The sequence below is a fragment of the Cardiocondyla obscurior genome, linkage group LG08 (assembly GCF_019399895.1).
Source record: "Cardiocondyla obscurior isolate alpha-2009 linkage group LG08, Cobs3.1, whole genome shotgun sequence".
Taxonomy (NCBI): domain Eukaryota; kingdom Metazoa; phylum Arthropoda; class Insecta; order Hymenoptera; family Formicidae; genus Cardiocondyla; species Cardiocondyla obscurior.
The window spans coordinates 2,185,966-2,203,081 of record NC_091871.1 but is presented as its reverse complement, the minus strand read 5'-3'; the positions used below and the strand labels follow the sequence as shown (position 1 = coordinate 2,203,081).

The 17,116-nt window shown below is 38.2% G+C and overlaps 1 protein-coding gene and 1 long non-coding RNA gene across 3 annotated transcripts in view; one reads left to right on the top strand and one right to left on the bottom strand.

Moving 5' to 3' along the window:
• LOC139104614 (GTP-binding protein Di-Ras2) overlaps nucleotides 1-17,116 on the bottom strand; it is a 58,072-nt gene that overhangs the window by 11,863 nt on the left and 29,093 nt on the right. The gene's annotated exons all lie outside the window — the stretch shown is intronic.
• The window catches only part of LOC139104620 (uncharacterized), a 69,569-nt gene continuing 54,749 nt past the window's right edge, over nucleotides 2,297-17,116 (top strand). For both annotated transcript variants that reach the window (XR_011546057.1, XR_011546056.1), the window contains exons 1-3: nucleotides 2,297-2,878; nucleotides 3,280-3,405; nucleotides 3,689-3,734. This is a non-coding gene — a long non-coding RNA (uncharacterized lncRNA). The remainder of the gene's footprint in view (nucleotides 2,879-3,279; nucleotides 3,406-3,688; nucleotides 3,735-17,116) is intronic.

Below are 17,116 nucleotides of genomic sequence, written 5' to 3'. Positions count from 1 at the left end.
TGTTGTATTGTAACAGATCTTGCTTCGAGTCTCGATCGCTTAAATTAATTTAGTCACGATCGAACTATCAAAGCTAGACTAAATTTTAGTTACATATTAATGCGAAATTCTCTGCAAAAGTTATTGAAGCTTAGAAATATCGCGGAACTCTGCTTGTTCGGGGAAAAATGTGCAAACGCATGACATACTGAAATTTTTTGCCTTTTCTTGTGCGAGAAACACACATGGGAAATGAATATACTATATGCCAAACGAAATATATCGTGGTAATGAAACAAAACTCACTTCCAGCACATATTTCTCATGTACTAAATTTTATTTTCATGAATATATTTGCATGGTCATCGGGCAACTTTTCTGATTTTATTTTTATAAAATTTATTATTTATTTCGTTCTGTTCGTGTATTCTATTTTCTTAATTTTCATCCTTATTAATATCAATTTTTAATGTCAAAGAACACGCAAGTTTTTTCTTTTTCTTTTTTTCTTTTTAAATAAGTTTTATATCAATTGTAATTAATTGCAACAGCTTCAATACAGGCCTTGATTAAGAAAATATTGCTCTTCCGTTTGTTATTAGTAAAACCCTCGTTAATGGAAAATATTTTGCAATATGAATTTATATTTAAAAGTATATATCGATAAACAAATACAGTATAATTTCAATTTATTTTAATTGCGAGCTTATTTTTCTTTGTAGAGAAGATTGTACGGACATCGAGAGACGAGATTAATTATATTCAGACATATATGTATTTTTTAATCTTTATATATTAATTAATAATCATATTTCTTTGATATTTATTATTAGAGATTTGATGTAATGGAAAATACATACATGCAAATCTATTTTTCATGAAAATTTACTTGGATTTACATTCAACTAGTTATTGCATTTTGCGTTTAAATAGTTATTAAAAGATAATTAATGAAGTTGAACAATTTAAACACGTGGTTTACATTTAAATACATTAGTGGTAGATAAATGCAAATCGTATACGTGCTTTCAATTTCGTTAGAAGAAACTTTGAGGGGAAAAATGAAAAGTGAACATTATCTGAAAATCTTATTTCTCATTCACAGATATTTGGCTGTTCTTTAATTATTTATAATCAAATCTTAATTACATATTTTAAATATTAATTGAATTTAAATTAGTACATACTTAATTTACGTGATAAATTTTTAAATAATATTTTATTAAAAAAAAATATATTTATATAGCTTAGATTTTTAATTAAAGGTCCATTGCGAAAGCACGGGGAAATGTGACGATATTGCTTCGTCGATTGTCGCGAGTTCTCTCAACCCGTTTTAACTTCCGCAAGTGCAGAATTTTCTCTTTCGATGAAAATTTATGTGGAGGACCCAAGTTAATTTTATTTAATCCTACCCTCGCACGGGCCGGGACGCAAAGTGGATGAGACGCGTAATGAAATTTTGCCGGCCAAGCGCGACAGTATTTACAAGCAGCGCGGGATGAAAAAGCGTGTCGTTGCGACGCCGACGACACGCTTTTTCATTTCTCGTTCTGCGTCCGCAAAAGAATTATGATAGGGAAAGAAAAGGAGGGCGGTACATCGCTCCCGCGCGATTTATGCCGGCAGTCAGCTATCCCTTCACGTTCTCTCTTTCTTGCATTATTCGCCCCCTGTCTTTTCCACTACCACGACCACTCTTTTTTTCGCCCTTCCGGCAAGAGTCACAGGTGGCCACCGGCGGCCTCCTTTTTCTCCTCGGAACGCTTCCGCAAGGATTTTCACGGGGATTAAGACGTCGCTAAATACGCCGGTACCGGCGACAGCTGGCTTTGTTCCATGAAACAAGGCCTTGATCGTTGAGCTCATTAAGTACCGCGGCGAAACGTTTCTACGTCAATTACGTGCGATTTTAAGCCTCTTCGCGTGAAAATATATAGATCGCTTTCCTAGGGAAGCCTGTGCATATTTTACATTGGTACTTTACACGCTTTTCGTCTCTTTAAATACTTACAATTTATACATACAATTCAGACTTTACAATAATTATTCGTTTTTTTAAATCGATTAAAGTACAAATAATGAAATAATTAACAAGTAGGTGCAACGTATCTATTAGTTAAAAACTCGCGATACGTTCAACTGAATATTTAATGTAATATTCAGTGTATAAACTCTTTTGTAACACGTTAAAACTGCAGGTATCAAAGTTAAACGAAGGAGGAACGGTAGAGTGCTGACGTCACAGCCTCTCCCCTCCACTCGGCGCTCGCCTCAGCACCCCTCAGTCTCGTCGGCCCATTCGTGCCTGTCGGTCCGTAGGCGAAGGTGTGCTGCCGCTCAAAGCGCCGAAAGATAATAGAATTTGCTCACTAGGACTATCAGTTCACGCGAATTAGCTTTTACAATTACTGATTTTTACATCAGACTACTTGTGAAATGATTTATGCGTATAATAAGTTCGATAACCCGCCACGTGGCGATTTTAATTCGTCGCCTCTTTGTTCCATACCCTTTCGAATGGGTTCTGGAAAAAATCTGCTTAGCTAAATCTTATTCCACGTTTGTCTAGATGATAATCCGGAGCAGCCAGCACAACTTCGTCGCCGATATTAATGAATACACGAACCGCAGCCGGTTCGTCGGGTTTATTTCGGGAGAGCCGCTAAAGTATTGGGCACGTGTTCGATCGTAGCGCAGCTTTTGTAATCGGTAGTGCCGTATGGAGTCGCGCGATAGATTTCGTTAATTAATTGGCCCACGCGCGATTATAGTTTATTGTCCGCGATATTCGCGAGTATCCCGTGTGCGGAGGAAAGATCCGGCCTGACTTCCCGGCCATTCTGAGAGGAGGAGGAGGCTCAGGATGGGCATCGTGCTTCGTCGGAGCAGCACCGAGGTAAGGATTATTTTTTTCCGCATAAAATCGTGCGCTATGAATCGTGAGGGAGTGTTCGGCATAATTTTGTTAGCTCGCGCTGCGCACGTGCCTCGTGCTGCGTACGTGTCCTCGCGTTGCGCATGTGACCGCGCGCGGTCGCACGGTATTTACGTGTCCTCGCGTGACGACGTATGTACATCTCTCGCGCGATGTTCACGTGATCACCTTGGGCCGCGAGGTCGCTGACCGAGGTGATGATGTTGTTCACTGCGGCCGTCGGCCCAGCGCGCATAAAAATAATATAAATCAAGGACGCAGTTAACGTAGCTACGTTAGTACGCACCGAAAAATAACCTACGTTTATTCATTGCTAGTTGTTATCTATTGCGACTAACTGAGACTTTTCTTTTATGTTTCAGACCGAGGAGTAAGAGACGAATCGTGAGTGCCGTTGTCGTCGATGATTCACCTGTGGATGAGATCTGAGTTCTGAGAGGAGGACCAGGTCCTGGATGGACATCAGGCCTCGGCAGAGCAACGTTAAGGTAAGAATTATTTTTGACTTGCTCGTAACTAAGCGTTTTGTTCTTTATTGAAATTTTTATCACTTTGATAACGAGCACATATTATGGAAAGCTTAATAATTAATTAAGAAAGTAATTTTGCATTTTAGAAAAATTTGATTTATTTGAAACTTTGTTTAAATAATATATTATTTTATTTTTGATTGTTTAATCGAAGAATTGAAAACGCGTACATTTTTTTTTCGTTTAGAATAGATATTACTCTTAACACCTCTATAATGTATGATCTATTTGTATGTTACAGATCGTCGTAACTGCCCTGCTGAACTCTGCCGCTGCGCATCGAACCGGTGAGTAAGAAATATGTTTTATGCCAGCGTTATAATATCAACGTTATAATCATAGCGTTAGGGAATATAAAAAAAAAACGTATAGCTGAACAAAAATAATATTACATGTATACACGAATTAAATACGTAAAGCCGTATAAAGTAATATTAAGCCGTATAAATAATATTAATCTATAAATCTAAATTTATACATCATACATTTATATTTAAATAATAATTATAAATGAACAGTTTAATCAACTTAAACCTTGACATAAAGTTCAAGATAAAATTTAGAATATAATTTTCTCTCTAATTAATTACGCTTTCTCTAATTAATTATACCGGAAAGCACTAATACTAACTTATCGTCGTCGCGGATTATCATTTTCTGCAAAACGAAAGTTTTGTTATTGTTAGACCGCTGCTGTGGGGATGGCAGCATCTTTTATACGATTCTCTCAAGATAAGAATAGAAAAGAGCTTAGCGAGAGACCGTCTTAGCTATCCGCGAGGCGGATTTCTTCGAGCGCTATCTTGTCTTGGCGAAATGGGATAGTAAAACCTTGTAAAACTCGCGTCGTTTTGAACTCGTTTTTAGAAATAGATCTAGTTTTGGGAAACTAAGGATACTTTGCGCGAGCCATTGTAAATCTGAAAAGAAACCCGAGCACACAGTGCCAGATATATGAGATCGTGAGATTATCATTGTTAAATTCCATACGTCCAACATATCTGTTCCACAATCCGGGGAAATTTTTTAGAAATTATTCATAAACGTTCGAATATTCTGATAATATCGTTACGTACATTTGTAATATAAAATTTTTTTTTTCACGTACGAAACTTTATGTGCTCAATTTCATGATTTCTAATTGAGCCTGTCTTTCAAGACATCGCCGTTCGAAGCGTGAGAGTAACACGTCGATCTTCCGCGGTGGACGTGAAATAAATTCGCGCGTTTGTCCGCGCGGCACCGCGGTTATTTTAACACGGATGTAACCGCGTATTTATCTGCGGGTGACAAAATCCATATATTTCGTTCTAATGATTTTGCGATACCCGTGCCCCGCGTGTGCTGAGAATTTAATTATTGAACCCCGCCTTTACGGCTGTTAACCAATTTCCGTCGGCGTCAGCGAAACGATTTACATAATAATGCCCGAAAACTCCCGCGCGGCTTTCCCGGACACGGCCGGCAAAATTGAAGTCATTAATTCGCCGTTTCCGTACAAACAGACGTCGGACGGACGATTTGCCTAATCACGTCACGTCCCTTGATACCGCTAATCTCACGGCTTTCTTTTTCTCTTTGTAACGAATAACACGCCGGTATTCGAGCCTAATGTGTTGCGGAATCCGAAAATATGAATTAAGGAAATTTATTTCCGATTACGGGGTTTTCGTGACGGGGACGCGGCTGCCAGAGGGAAGTAAAAAAAGAATAAACGAAATGGCGACCTTATAAATTTTATTTAGCTCCTGGTTAAAAAAATTATTCATTTAGGATCATTTAATACGCACGAATACTTGAAATGTTATAAAATTTTTAGAATATTAATTTTTCTGACAATAAATTTTTTTAGCTTTGATTATAATTATTTTTTTTGTTAGTATTGATTTTTAGTCTTGATTCTTTAGTATTGAATTAAATTTGAGTGTTTGATATTTCATCTGTTTGATCCAGTTATATCTGCGATGTAAAAATATGAGGTCAATATTTCTACAATTACTTTACTTTCAAACAAAACTTTATTTAATACCCGGGAAAAACGAAAAATATTATTAAAGTACATATTGTATTTACATGCATATCGAATGCGTGAGTATTTTATTAAACCGCGTTTGTATTTGCGAAAGGTTTTAATATTTGATATTTATTTGATGTATCGCTTCGATTTTGCATATTTATTTACTCCGCTGTTCTAATTCTGTTTACGCATTTTATTTCACCTATATGGTATAATAATTCAATTTTAGAAACAACATTTAAATTTTATGTTTTAATGAGTTTCGCGATGAAATAAATAAGACAGCGAATGGCGTGGCGCTCGTTAATCCGAAATGAGATTAAGTTCAATTAATCTTAACGATTCTTGTTGGTTTTTTTTTATCTCTTGAAGAAATTAAATTACCGTCACACGCGTTATTGCAACTCGATTCGTCCTGCAATAAGATCGATTATCGGATTCGTTTGTCTCGACGTAATAAAATGCCGGGTAATAAAATACTATGGGTTGAATTTTGCAAGTGCCTTGTTAGGTCCTCGACTTAGCGACAATTGCGATTTATAAAATGAAAACTATTGGAAGAAAAAAAAAAGAAGAACGTAATAAAGTTTAATATTATAAGTAAGAGAGATTAATTAAATAAAAAAAAAATTTGTTTACCAGAAAAAAAAGCAGAATAGAAATAAAATTTATTACAAATCTTTTAGAAATTTTTTACATTCGCGTAGAAATTTTCATAATAATGATAACAATTTTGCGAAAGCAACATTTTAACATGCGGATCAATAATGTAGTAATTAACGACGTCGAAACATTCGCATTTCTTTAAATCGATATGAATTTAATGAGCTTTTATTTTCAACGCGGGTGTTTAAAATTATATTTAAATCACTCGCGTATTCATCGTGCGGAGCAATTGTGCAGTATATCAAGCTGACGACAGCTATTTTGTTCGAAATAGCTTTCCCGATCGTTCGTGTCGCTTAAACTTGTCATTTCGCTTGATCGCCGTTATATTACAACGAGAAGCAAAAGTATTTGCGCACTTTTTGCGCTATGGATTTAATTTCGTTAAATCTTCGGAGACTTCCCTCTTCGGGGCGGCCGCGGAATATACTTTTAAGAGCAGCCTAAAGTCGTCGCTATTTTATTTAAAATAATATCTTATTCGGCTTTGCAAAGATTTCTTTTAACGCACACGTGGCTGCGACGTTACCACGAAACGCGGGGACTTTATAATAAATCCGGAAAGACTGGTCGCTCGTACATGTTTAAATTACGAGGGTGGCCGGGGACGGGAAAATACTTGAATCGCCAACATTATAAACAGCCGTAACTTTTCTAATATCTCGTCCCGCGTGTTTATTCAGGATGAACTTCGCGGCTAACTGCGCTCTTCGGGCAAAGAACCGTACGGGCAAAGAAAGTAACCGTGACGCCGAGATAAAGGAACGCGTAATTCGAAATTATCGAAAGTTGTGTGTCACTCTCTAGTTATCGAAACGCATTTAAATATAAATAAGATACACTTTTTCAGACGCGCGTTCTTTCCTCTCTTAATCTCCCTCTCGCGTAATGGGGTATCGACGTTTTCCCAGCTTGCCGGTGACAGTGTAATTACCCCCGGTGATACAGAAATTAAAATTTCAAAACCCCCGGAATGTTTGCAGATTAATTAACCCGAGCGGGCAGGGAGGGTGGCGAAAAAAAAAACCGAAGTCCTTCGCTCGCATTTAATTCTCTCATTAAAAACACTTTCTCGAGGGACGGGTCAGGTTTAACTGATAAAACGAAACTCGGTGTAGACTCTCGATGGATTGGGGAGCGTCAATTAAATCAGTCTTATCGGCAGAGAGGTGCAAATTGTTACGTCAAACAGACGGATGCAAATGTAGGATAGTTAGACGCCGAGGAGGCTAACTAGACAATGATCCTCTTCGAGCGTTGACGGACGTCAGTCCATCAGTCTATTAGATAATACTGCTCTAGCTATTTATTGGGTTTAGGGAATTATGCTGACCCGCGGGACGTAAGCTCATTATCGGTGCCGACATATTTTCGCGGTTTGCGGCCGAAGCCCGTGTGGCCTGGGCCGTTCGGCACGCGTGCTCCGGAATTGCGTGCGTATAGACGCGGTATGCGCCGATCGCTCCTCTCCTCCGACGTGGCGCGCGTAATTACGGCGGTCTTCGGGGTTTACGGATACGTTACAAACGGATTGCCAGCAGGGCAGCCGCGTAGATAACGCGCGAGTTGACGAGCCGCAAAGCGCGAGCTAGCAACGGCAAAGCGGTTTTCTTCGTCCTTTGAGGCCGCTGTGCTTCGTTTCCTCATCAACATTTTACTCAAAGCGATATATCCGTAAGCGGCGTACGTGCAGTTTCAAACTGAAATAACATTTGTGTGTATAATTTCTTGAAGTACAGGAAAAAGCGATGCCGGACGAATAAGTAATAAAAATAATATTAATTACAGCTTTTTATACCTCGTCGTATAACTTTGGTAATTTTTTTTTTTTTTCTTTTAATTCTATTTAACAATCGCGATTAATTATGCCACTGGAAAAATGCAATAGCGTATATTATGATATACTGGATGCGGCGTATATAAATTATTTACGCAAACAGGGTTATATTGATTTATATAATCGATAGAAATGCATTTTATAGATACCACATAGTATAATTATACATACTCGAACAACTCTCCGGCAATATAATTCCCGAATTGGCAGAAATTTCGCCGCGTGGCTCTGTTTGGATTGTTTATGATCGCCGTCTGTAAATATCCGTTGGTCAAAGTGAAATCTGAGCTTTGCGGCGTTTGCATCGAGTTAACTATTCGACGTAGGATCGAAAGCAACGATTTTAAGGTTGACGCGCGACATTTCCAAGTCAAATTCAACCGTAGTTGCTTTGGTTTTTGCATAGCGCAGGAGGCAATGCTCGCCGTCACGTTAAATCGTAGCCATATTTCATAACGCGTACAGAGGGCGGGAATTTCATTAAATCGATACTGCAAAGAAGCAGTTATAAATATGTAAGCGGTAAATCGCGAAATATATAGCACGCTTTTATCGGCGGCCACATCGGCTCGGATTAGCTCGAGGCAAAAATACATCCTCATTTGCTTATTTCGCGGCGGACTTTCGAGCGTAATTCTTTCGCGGTAACTTCTTCCTGCCCGCGATATTAATAAAACCTCGCTAGAACCGCTCCCGAACAAGTTTACCCGACGAAATACCAAAAACTTTATTAATAATGATGCTCTTTGGCATTTTTATCGATTGCAGCGACAAACTCTGCTCGCCTGCAAAGGTCACGTTTTTTGCTTACATTTTTATTCCGAGCCTCTTTAATCCCGTAGTTGCTTATCACCGGGCAATTTTCCATCTGACGTCTAGTCCGCGATTTATCAGCTGACGGAGGATTACACGTAACCGTTCGTAGCAAATCCGAATCTCATATCTGTAAATCCAGGCGAGCGCAGATAGATTTTGCCTTTTGCGCGTGCACGCCTCGCGTGCACGCCTCGCGTGATCGATAAAACGGATTTATTCGATCAACTGGAGCATCAACTGCTTCGGAACTTTATTTATTCGCGCAGCATCTCCGCCCGTCTCCTCTTATGTGAGACTTACCTATTTGGATGTATCAAATTGTGCCTTATTTATCATTTTACGTCGCTGGCTTCTCGCGTCTTATACTTTCAAAATTATTTTAATTTTATTTATCCCTTTTCCTTTCCGATCTACTTCCCATAAAATCTTTTTATTTAATTTATTTCTTTAACATTTTAAAGAACGCCTTAAAATAGCTTTAGACAATTAAGAAATAAGAAATCGTTTATTAGTAAATGGTCAAATTTTGCTTGACCGACGGGTGGGATCTTTCCGTTTGCTCGAACGTCGCGGACTGAAATGCAGTTTTAATCTCGTATTAAATCGCGCGGGTGATTTATTTAGAAAGCGCTTGTTCACATGTGTCCGACATGCATTATGCATTGCCGCAGAATATTAGCCGCGGTTGACACGGAGTACAAACACGGGCCCCTCTGTCACCCGTGTATCCCTCACGCGCCAATTTTCCGACACGAGATCCCATGAATATTTTACGGTGCCGCGGCGCTCGCCATTCTTCCGCGCATTTTGCGAGCTCTCTCGCATCAGATCGGCGTTTCCTCAACATTATGCCGCAGTTATGAGTCGCGGCTGTTATATTTTAGCGCGCGCGATCGACAATTATTTAATAACCAAAGTCAGCGCTCCGCCGTTATTTGCGTTAAAATCTCTTTCGCCGAGGAGAACTTTGCGTCCGCCCATAATTGTCGCAATTATCTGATTATTACAAAAGTTAAGCTGCCGTTCGGTAGCGGTCTTATTATCATAGAGACCACGGTACTGGTCCGAAACCTCATTATCTCTGAATGCAGAGTTGCATACCTGAAAATCTAAATAGAAAATAATTTCTTAAAAAGAAACTTTTCATACTAGTCGAACATTTGTAGGTACGTTTTTTATTACTAACAAAAATTTACAACGGTCTAACCTTTTTCCGGTATTTATTAGACAGTGTTCTAATGTATTTTAATGAATCTTAGCTTAAAAAAAAAAAAATTTTTTTTTTAATTAGCGCGTACGGATTTATTTTTAACTTTTCTACTTTCGGTTACTGTGGCGCGGCGGTATACAATAAAGTTGGCAATAAAGCTTAGCCGAAAATCTTAAAAACACCCTGTATGAGAGCAGCGTTTCGTACTCGAATAAACTCGATCGGAACTACAAGCTGAGGCTTCGAAGTTTCCGTAAAAGTAATTGGAAGATCGTTTAAAAGGTACGTGACTCCGCCGTTACTTCGTTCCCCGGATTTTCCACGTTCCGCTCGTTCCATTGTGCCTCCCTTCAGCTTACCAAGAATTTGATGATGAAACATGTCCGCGGATACACCCGTAGTTACGCCTGTACTTTTGATAATGCATTACTGCTTATTAGACAGTATATTATTGCCGCCGTTTCAGTGGAGGATAATTGATGCTTTATTAATTATCGAGTATTCGCGTGTTGCAGCTGGAATTGCGCGAATCAATATTAATTTTAGCTAAATTGTGTCGCGATTAATTTGACTGTGCGATAAACCGAACGGAGCAAAATCGAATTAGAGAGGCAGAGAGAAAGAGAGAGAGAGAGAGAAGGAGAGAGAGATTGTGTACTCGACAAAATTCTCTAAATGTATGATGATTTATTTTATTTCACTTTAATCGTGCCTGCACGCAGAACGTCGAAAGGTTAGAAAGCTTTTATGAGATATAACATAAAATTTTTGTTAAAGAGACAATTTTAGTTAAGGTGGTTCAGTTAAAAATTAGATTTTATAGTAGCGAATGTTATCGTGCTTACTTAATATAATAAAAGCCGCGACCAGCTTTTTTTTTTTTGCGAGAGAACAGGGACTCGCTCGTCGTTAGTGTCGTCGATTATATGAAGTAACCGTGTAAGAAGGCCTCAATGGGTCTCCGAAATTCGATTCCTATTGCGGCACCGCGTGCGATTTCCTGTCGACCTAATGGAGCCATAAGCAGGAGTAGTGATAGAAACGTTTCGGAAATTTGATCAGTTCGGAAAGAGGGAATCGCGCTTATCGTGGATTCAGCACGGCGGTGCGCAAGTCACGAACAAAGCAACTTTGTACTTTATCGTACGAAATATACGGCTTGACTTATTGATGCATAAAGCTTTATGGGAAGCAAAGCAAGCTGACTAGAAAGGAAACGATCGTTCTAGCTGACTGTTGCGAATTTACAGCACTCGTTTTATGTAGATTGAACCCCGAGAAGGAATCACCATTTTTGAAATGCATGTAGATTTATGATACAAGAAAAAGAAATGGGAGAGAAAAAAAAAGAAATCTTTAAACAAATTATTTCTATATCAAATTTTAATTTATAAAATTATTTATACATTTATATAACCGTAGTTCTCTAATTACTTACAGAAATCTTTTTATTTTAACTTTTTTTTTTACGAATTAATTATGAATAATTGTTTTTTTCTTATTTAAAAAATTTAATGCGTTACGTACGAATTAGCTTTTTAGATGAACTTGTAGATTAATCATCAAGTTGGGGTGGTTTTAATAAAATCCGAGATACGACGATCATTCGCAGACGAAATTTAATATTTGGGACTACGTTTTGAGTTATACGTTTCGTTTTTAATCTATGTCCACTTTGTTATACTTCAGATATTGGGATTTGGTAGAGTCCATCGTTACTTTTGTCCAGTAATCCGGAATGAACCAAAACGCGTGCTAACTGGATGCCATTGATATGTTCTGTTTCAACAATCGCGTTCGAAACTAATTAGTACTTCATCTGGTAAAGCCGCGAGGCCGTAATCTGTCTCTTTTGCACTTTCCGTTGCATCTGTGAGCGAATATACGAATTTTCACAATTGCACGCATGTACATATATGTATATTGTCCAAGAGAGAGAGAGAGAGAGAGAAAGACGAAGAAAATGAGAGGGTAAATAAGAGAAAAGGACAGGACCTCTCGTTCGTCAAGCCAGTACAATTAAATTCTCGTTGAAACCCGACGACTCCTATAATACTTCTCTTCCTTACGGATACAATAATACGTTGTTCCTAATTAACGCTCGCCAAACGAAATTCCGGCTGGCGTAATTCCCGACACGCGTATCAGGTTTTTCGCGCCTGTTGTGATTTGCGGGTGATGCATTTCGCGCGCACCTAACAGCCGTGATCAAATTGCAATACATAATTAACAAATAAGCTCCGAAAGAAACTTTGACGTTATCTAATTTCGACAATTCTTTCTATATTAATTTTTTTTTTGTAGAAAAGAGGAAAGGATAGAGATAGAGATAAATTTTGAAAAATAAAAAGAACAGAAAAGGTTCGTTCAAAATTTCTAATAAAATTTAATATGACATTACAAGTTTCGATCACGCAACAGAGTCATAGAGATGTAATAAAAATGTAGGTCTGACGTCAATGAAAAACGATCCAAAAAAGCCTTTTTTTTTTTTCTTTTCATTGCAAGCGGGTCACATTCTGTTTCCTGTCTGTCACCGATTGATGGGATAAATTAAATATTGACAGTCGCGAAAATGCAATGGGAAGGTCCTGGCGTAGTCAATCAGTTCTAATTAAGAACTGTCTGGTAATCGCTTTTGTTCGTAAAAACCGATTGTCGGTAGCTGCCTCTGCTTTTAATTAAAATCATCGTAAATACTTCATTTACAAAGTAATCGTTTGTGCACGCCTAATTTGTTGACCAATTTATCATATTTGCATTTGAGCGGAATTAAAAAGTAATTATTCCTTTATGTACGCAATTATAATGTACTGAACAGTATATTTGACGTGCACCGCTTTAAAAGTAATTGATAGCTAGATAAGTTTATAAAGAAAACGTAATTAATCTTTTTTTTTAAACAATCTTACAAGCTAATTCATGCGTAACGCATTAACTTTTTAAGATAGGATTAGAACAAATCAGGATTTTTTTTTAATTTAGTGAAACATCTATTGGATTTGTTTTCTTTAAGAAAATAAAAATAAAATTATATCGAAAAATAGCGCGCGCATGGTTTGTTCTACTTAGTATTGTCTAAAAAAAAAAAAAAAAAGAAGAAAAAGATATCGCTGTTAAGAGAATAATACAGTTTAGTTTCCAAGTCAATTATAATTTTACGTCGTTTCTAACAATAAATATGATAAACCCGATTGTAATGGGTGTCCCATATTTTTTCCGACTTAATCTCATTAGATCTCGTCGCAGTCGGGATTCAAAGCTTGCGCGGTACATTTATGAATGCGAAAGAGCCGGAAAGTAACGTCGCGTAAAGTTTTGGAAAATCGATATGGCAAATTCGTCAAAGCAGCAACCATGGCCGAGCGGGTACACCGGAAAATACACACTCCGTGCGCACGTATGCTAGGCGAACCTACTCAGTTTTCTCTCGTTTCACACGGAATGTTGGTGATCCATTGAGCCGACGCGCGCGTTAAACGAAGCGACGTTCACTCGCGAATAAATTCTAACTACAAAAAAGCAATAAACAAATGACCGAGGAAGTGGTGATTCAACCAGGCGCAAGAATATCGAAAATGTTCCCGGCTGAGCAGTCATTCATTTGACCGTAATTAATTTATTCAATACAAACGAGCTCGCTACTCCCTCTTTTTCCCTCGCCCGTTTCTCTCTATCTCTCTTTCGCACATTTTCTTTTAGTTTACCTCTCTTCCTCTCTAAGTAGATGACTATAATAACGTAACGATAAAAACCGAGCGAAGTAACAACGCATAATATTAAAGAGGCTTCTTATACAAAATTGTAAAATTTTACGATTATTAATTATGCTAATCAAGAACAAAGAAAGTGTTCTTTTGGAAGTAGGATTAATACTCTTCCTTTCCTAGATTTAATTAAAATTATTTAAGTTTTATTACAACTTTAATTAATATTAAAAAATAAAAGAAAAGAAAAAAAAATAAAACATAACGAGACGCATCTGAAATACGAGATTGTAAAATAATACTCTAATTAAAGAAAAAAATAATCTTTCGAGGAACTCGAGGTATTGATATTGTTTCCCAATTGTTACTTTTTTTTTTCAATTTAATTAAACTTTACTTTAACGATGACTGAATCACAGAGTCCCACTTTCGGAAATCGCCGCGTCGTCCTGCTTCGGTTCGTGGACGTGTTAATATTAAGTAATTCACGACGAGCCGATGACACGATATTCCGGCAGCGTCAAACAAAGGGGGTGAATGATGGCGAGACTTACCTGCAGATAGTTATTGGAGTTTCGAGGCCCGTCGCTTCGAAATATCCCGGCAAACGAACACTCGGTCATTGCCAAGCGTAAAATTATTCCTCGTCTCGAGGAATGCGCGGAACGACTCGCCGTTAGTTAGTCGCTTTGCCAAAGCTCGCTGCGGATAAACGCATTAGCGTGACATACATCACCTCGAATTGCCCAATTTATCCCGTATCGCGTGCGCATGAGATGTAATTAAAGTGCTCGGGAATTCCGCGTTTATATCTGTACGTATATCCTGCCATCGATAATCTCACGTGGACATTATTCCAATAAATCCGCCGCTGTCGTACTCATATTAATCAACGACTGTATTCAGTAACAGATAAAAATATGCCGGTGCATATTAAAGCTCGTCGGGAAATTTTTTTCCAAGTCGAAAATAGCACGCGTAACCTAATTTAACCTCGGGAGCTTGCGACGCACCAAAACTCGCAAGCGGTAAAAACTTCGGACGGTTTTTACCAAACAAAGAAGAATTTCAATCGTACGGAATTGTCAGTGTCAGCTTCGAAATGACCGCGCCGAGTTCTTGCCCGGTCGCATTTCTTACGCGTTACGTCTTAACGTTCTTTACGAAAGTTTCGTGCGCTACTGCCTTTACGTTACGTTCGACGTTCTATTTGAAAGCGACGTTACCAGGCGACGCAGGGGATGCTGTCTTGGAAAAGTAAATCTATGATACGTAGAACACGACGATTAGACTTGGCGATTTATCGACCGCGGGTCGATTTAGATTTAGATGTGGGTCAGCGTGCGGAGATTTCTTTTTCAAATGCTTTCGAGTGTTAAGAGATAGCCGCTGCAATTTAAATAGATACACGCGAGCGCGATATCAGGGCGTACCTCGTGTGTACCACGCATTTACAACAAATAGTAATTTACTTGATAAAACATCGCGAGCAACACGTTCCATCAAAATTTTAATTGAAAAAAAATATTGTGATTCTCCGTGTGCAATGCAAAGTTACAGGCTCGCGTCGCGCAATGGTGCACGCTTACCCCTAACAATAATTTATGCAACAAAAGATTAAAAGGGAAAAATTTTTCAAAGCTCGAAATGCTCATAAACTCGCAGTTTTGATATAACAAATTCCTCTCGTAGGTGTACAGAGCGATGGAAAGCGGAGCCTTATTTTTAATAAATAGCAAAATGTTACTCAGCGATATGAGCGTAATTTTTATGGACATAATTTGAATTAATGAAATGCAACGAGAAAACTTGTCGTGCATAATACGCACTTTGACTTTTAAATAAATAATAAATGTTTCGAATATTAATATACAGTGTATTATATATTTGAAGTGATTTATCACTCATTATTTTAATGAACGAGTAATTAAATTTTATTTTTGCAAGTTGCACTAATAATGTAACAAGTATTCAGTGATCGCTATTTATAAACGGATTGAAATAGAATTGACGGAGGCATTGATGGATAGATAGCTTTTTGTGTTACATACCGAGTCGTCGAGTTCTCTTTTCTTTTGTGAAGGTATGCTTATCTGATTATCTCGTTCGCCATACATCATATTCCGCAGCATCCCCTCGTTCTTGCACGAATCGCCTCGAGGGCTCGATAATTCTGCGGCTGACAGCCGTTTTCACGACGATTTATTCGTAAACGCGCTTTGTCGCCGTAAATACTTCTACGAGTCACTCGTAAGCTGCATTTACACTGAGAGGCAGATTTGGCATTTGCCTCGGCGACGACTGTTAGCATAAGACACTATCGTGATGTGCGTCGATCTTCACACGAAACCCCATAATTAATACCGCATAATTAACACCGCGAAGCGCCGGTCGCTGAAAGCCACCGAGAACTGAGAGAGAGAGAGAAGTCCCATTACTTCGAAAGAGTAACGTAAAAGTTTCCTCGATAATACAATTTCACTGTAAATCTAAACGAGAGATCGCGAAAACGTTTTTATTTAATTTTTAAGAATTAAATTCCATCGTCTTTGTACGTTGACGCATCGTTGCACGAGAGATAGAGATGTAACTAATTCGTCATGTAATAACGAACTTTCGCGCGGCAGCCGCCCATGCATTCGGCGAAAGATTAACACACGGGCATGTGCACCCGTGAAATTGTAAGTTCGAGAAATAACCAAATGTTGACACTCTTAATTGCAATTGGAGACAACGGGCAGGAATACAGTTTGAAACTATCGTCCTAAGTTTCGCGAAAATATATAGCGTACTTTCATCTTCCTAATCTAACGGAACATATATTCGGCTATTACGCGAATTGCCACTGCGTTTACAGAGGATCGGCGAAGCGTTAAAAAGGACACGGCAATTTCCAGAGCGTAGAAATACGTTTCCTGTGCTATTTAATTTAATTTTACCCCAATGGAATATTAATCCTAGACAAGTGTATTTAACGACACGTGAGTCGTTCCTTTTCTTTTTAACTTGAATTGATTACAGAAATTTTAGATAAATAATTTTACTTAAGAAAAATGTTTTTTAAAAATTACCGCGTTTTTTTTTCTTTTATTTTCGTTCTTTTTTTCTTTTTTTTGTTCACTGAATCATCGTTGGAGGAATCTCGTGGATAGCGTCTATCGTCGCATCATTACCAAAGTAAACCCCTTGAAAAATAACTTCGACTTAGCGGTTTAAGAGCCCCAGCTCAGGTGCCAAAGCCCTTTGTAGGAATCTAGCGAGGAAACCGCGGAAATAGCACATGAATAGAATTAGGACGTTAGTACTGCATTTCTTTTTTTTTTTTTTCCCCCGGCAAGATTTATTGCCAGAGTTCTCCCATCGACGTGGATACTTCCGCATTAACCGCGAAATTTCCTCTAGTCACGAAACGCGAA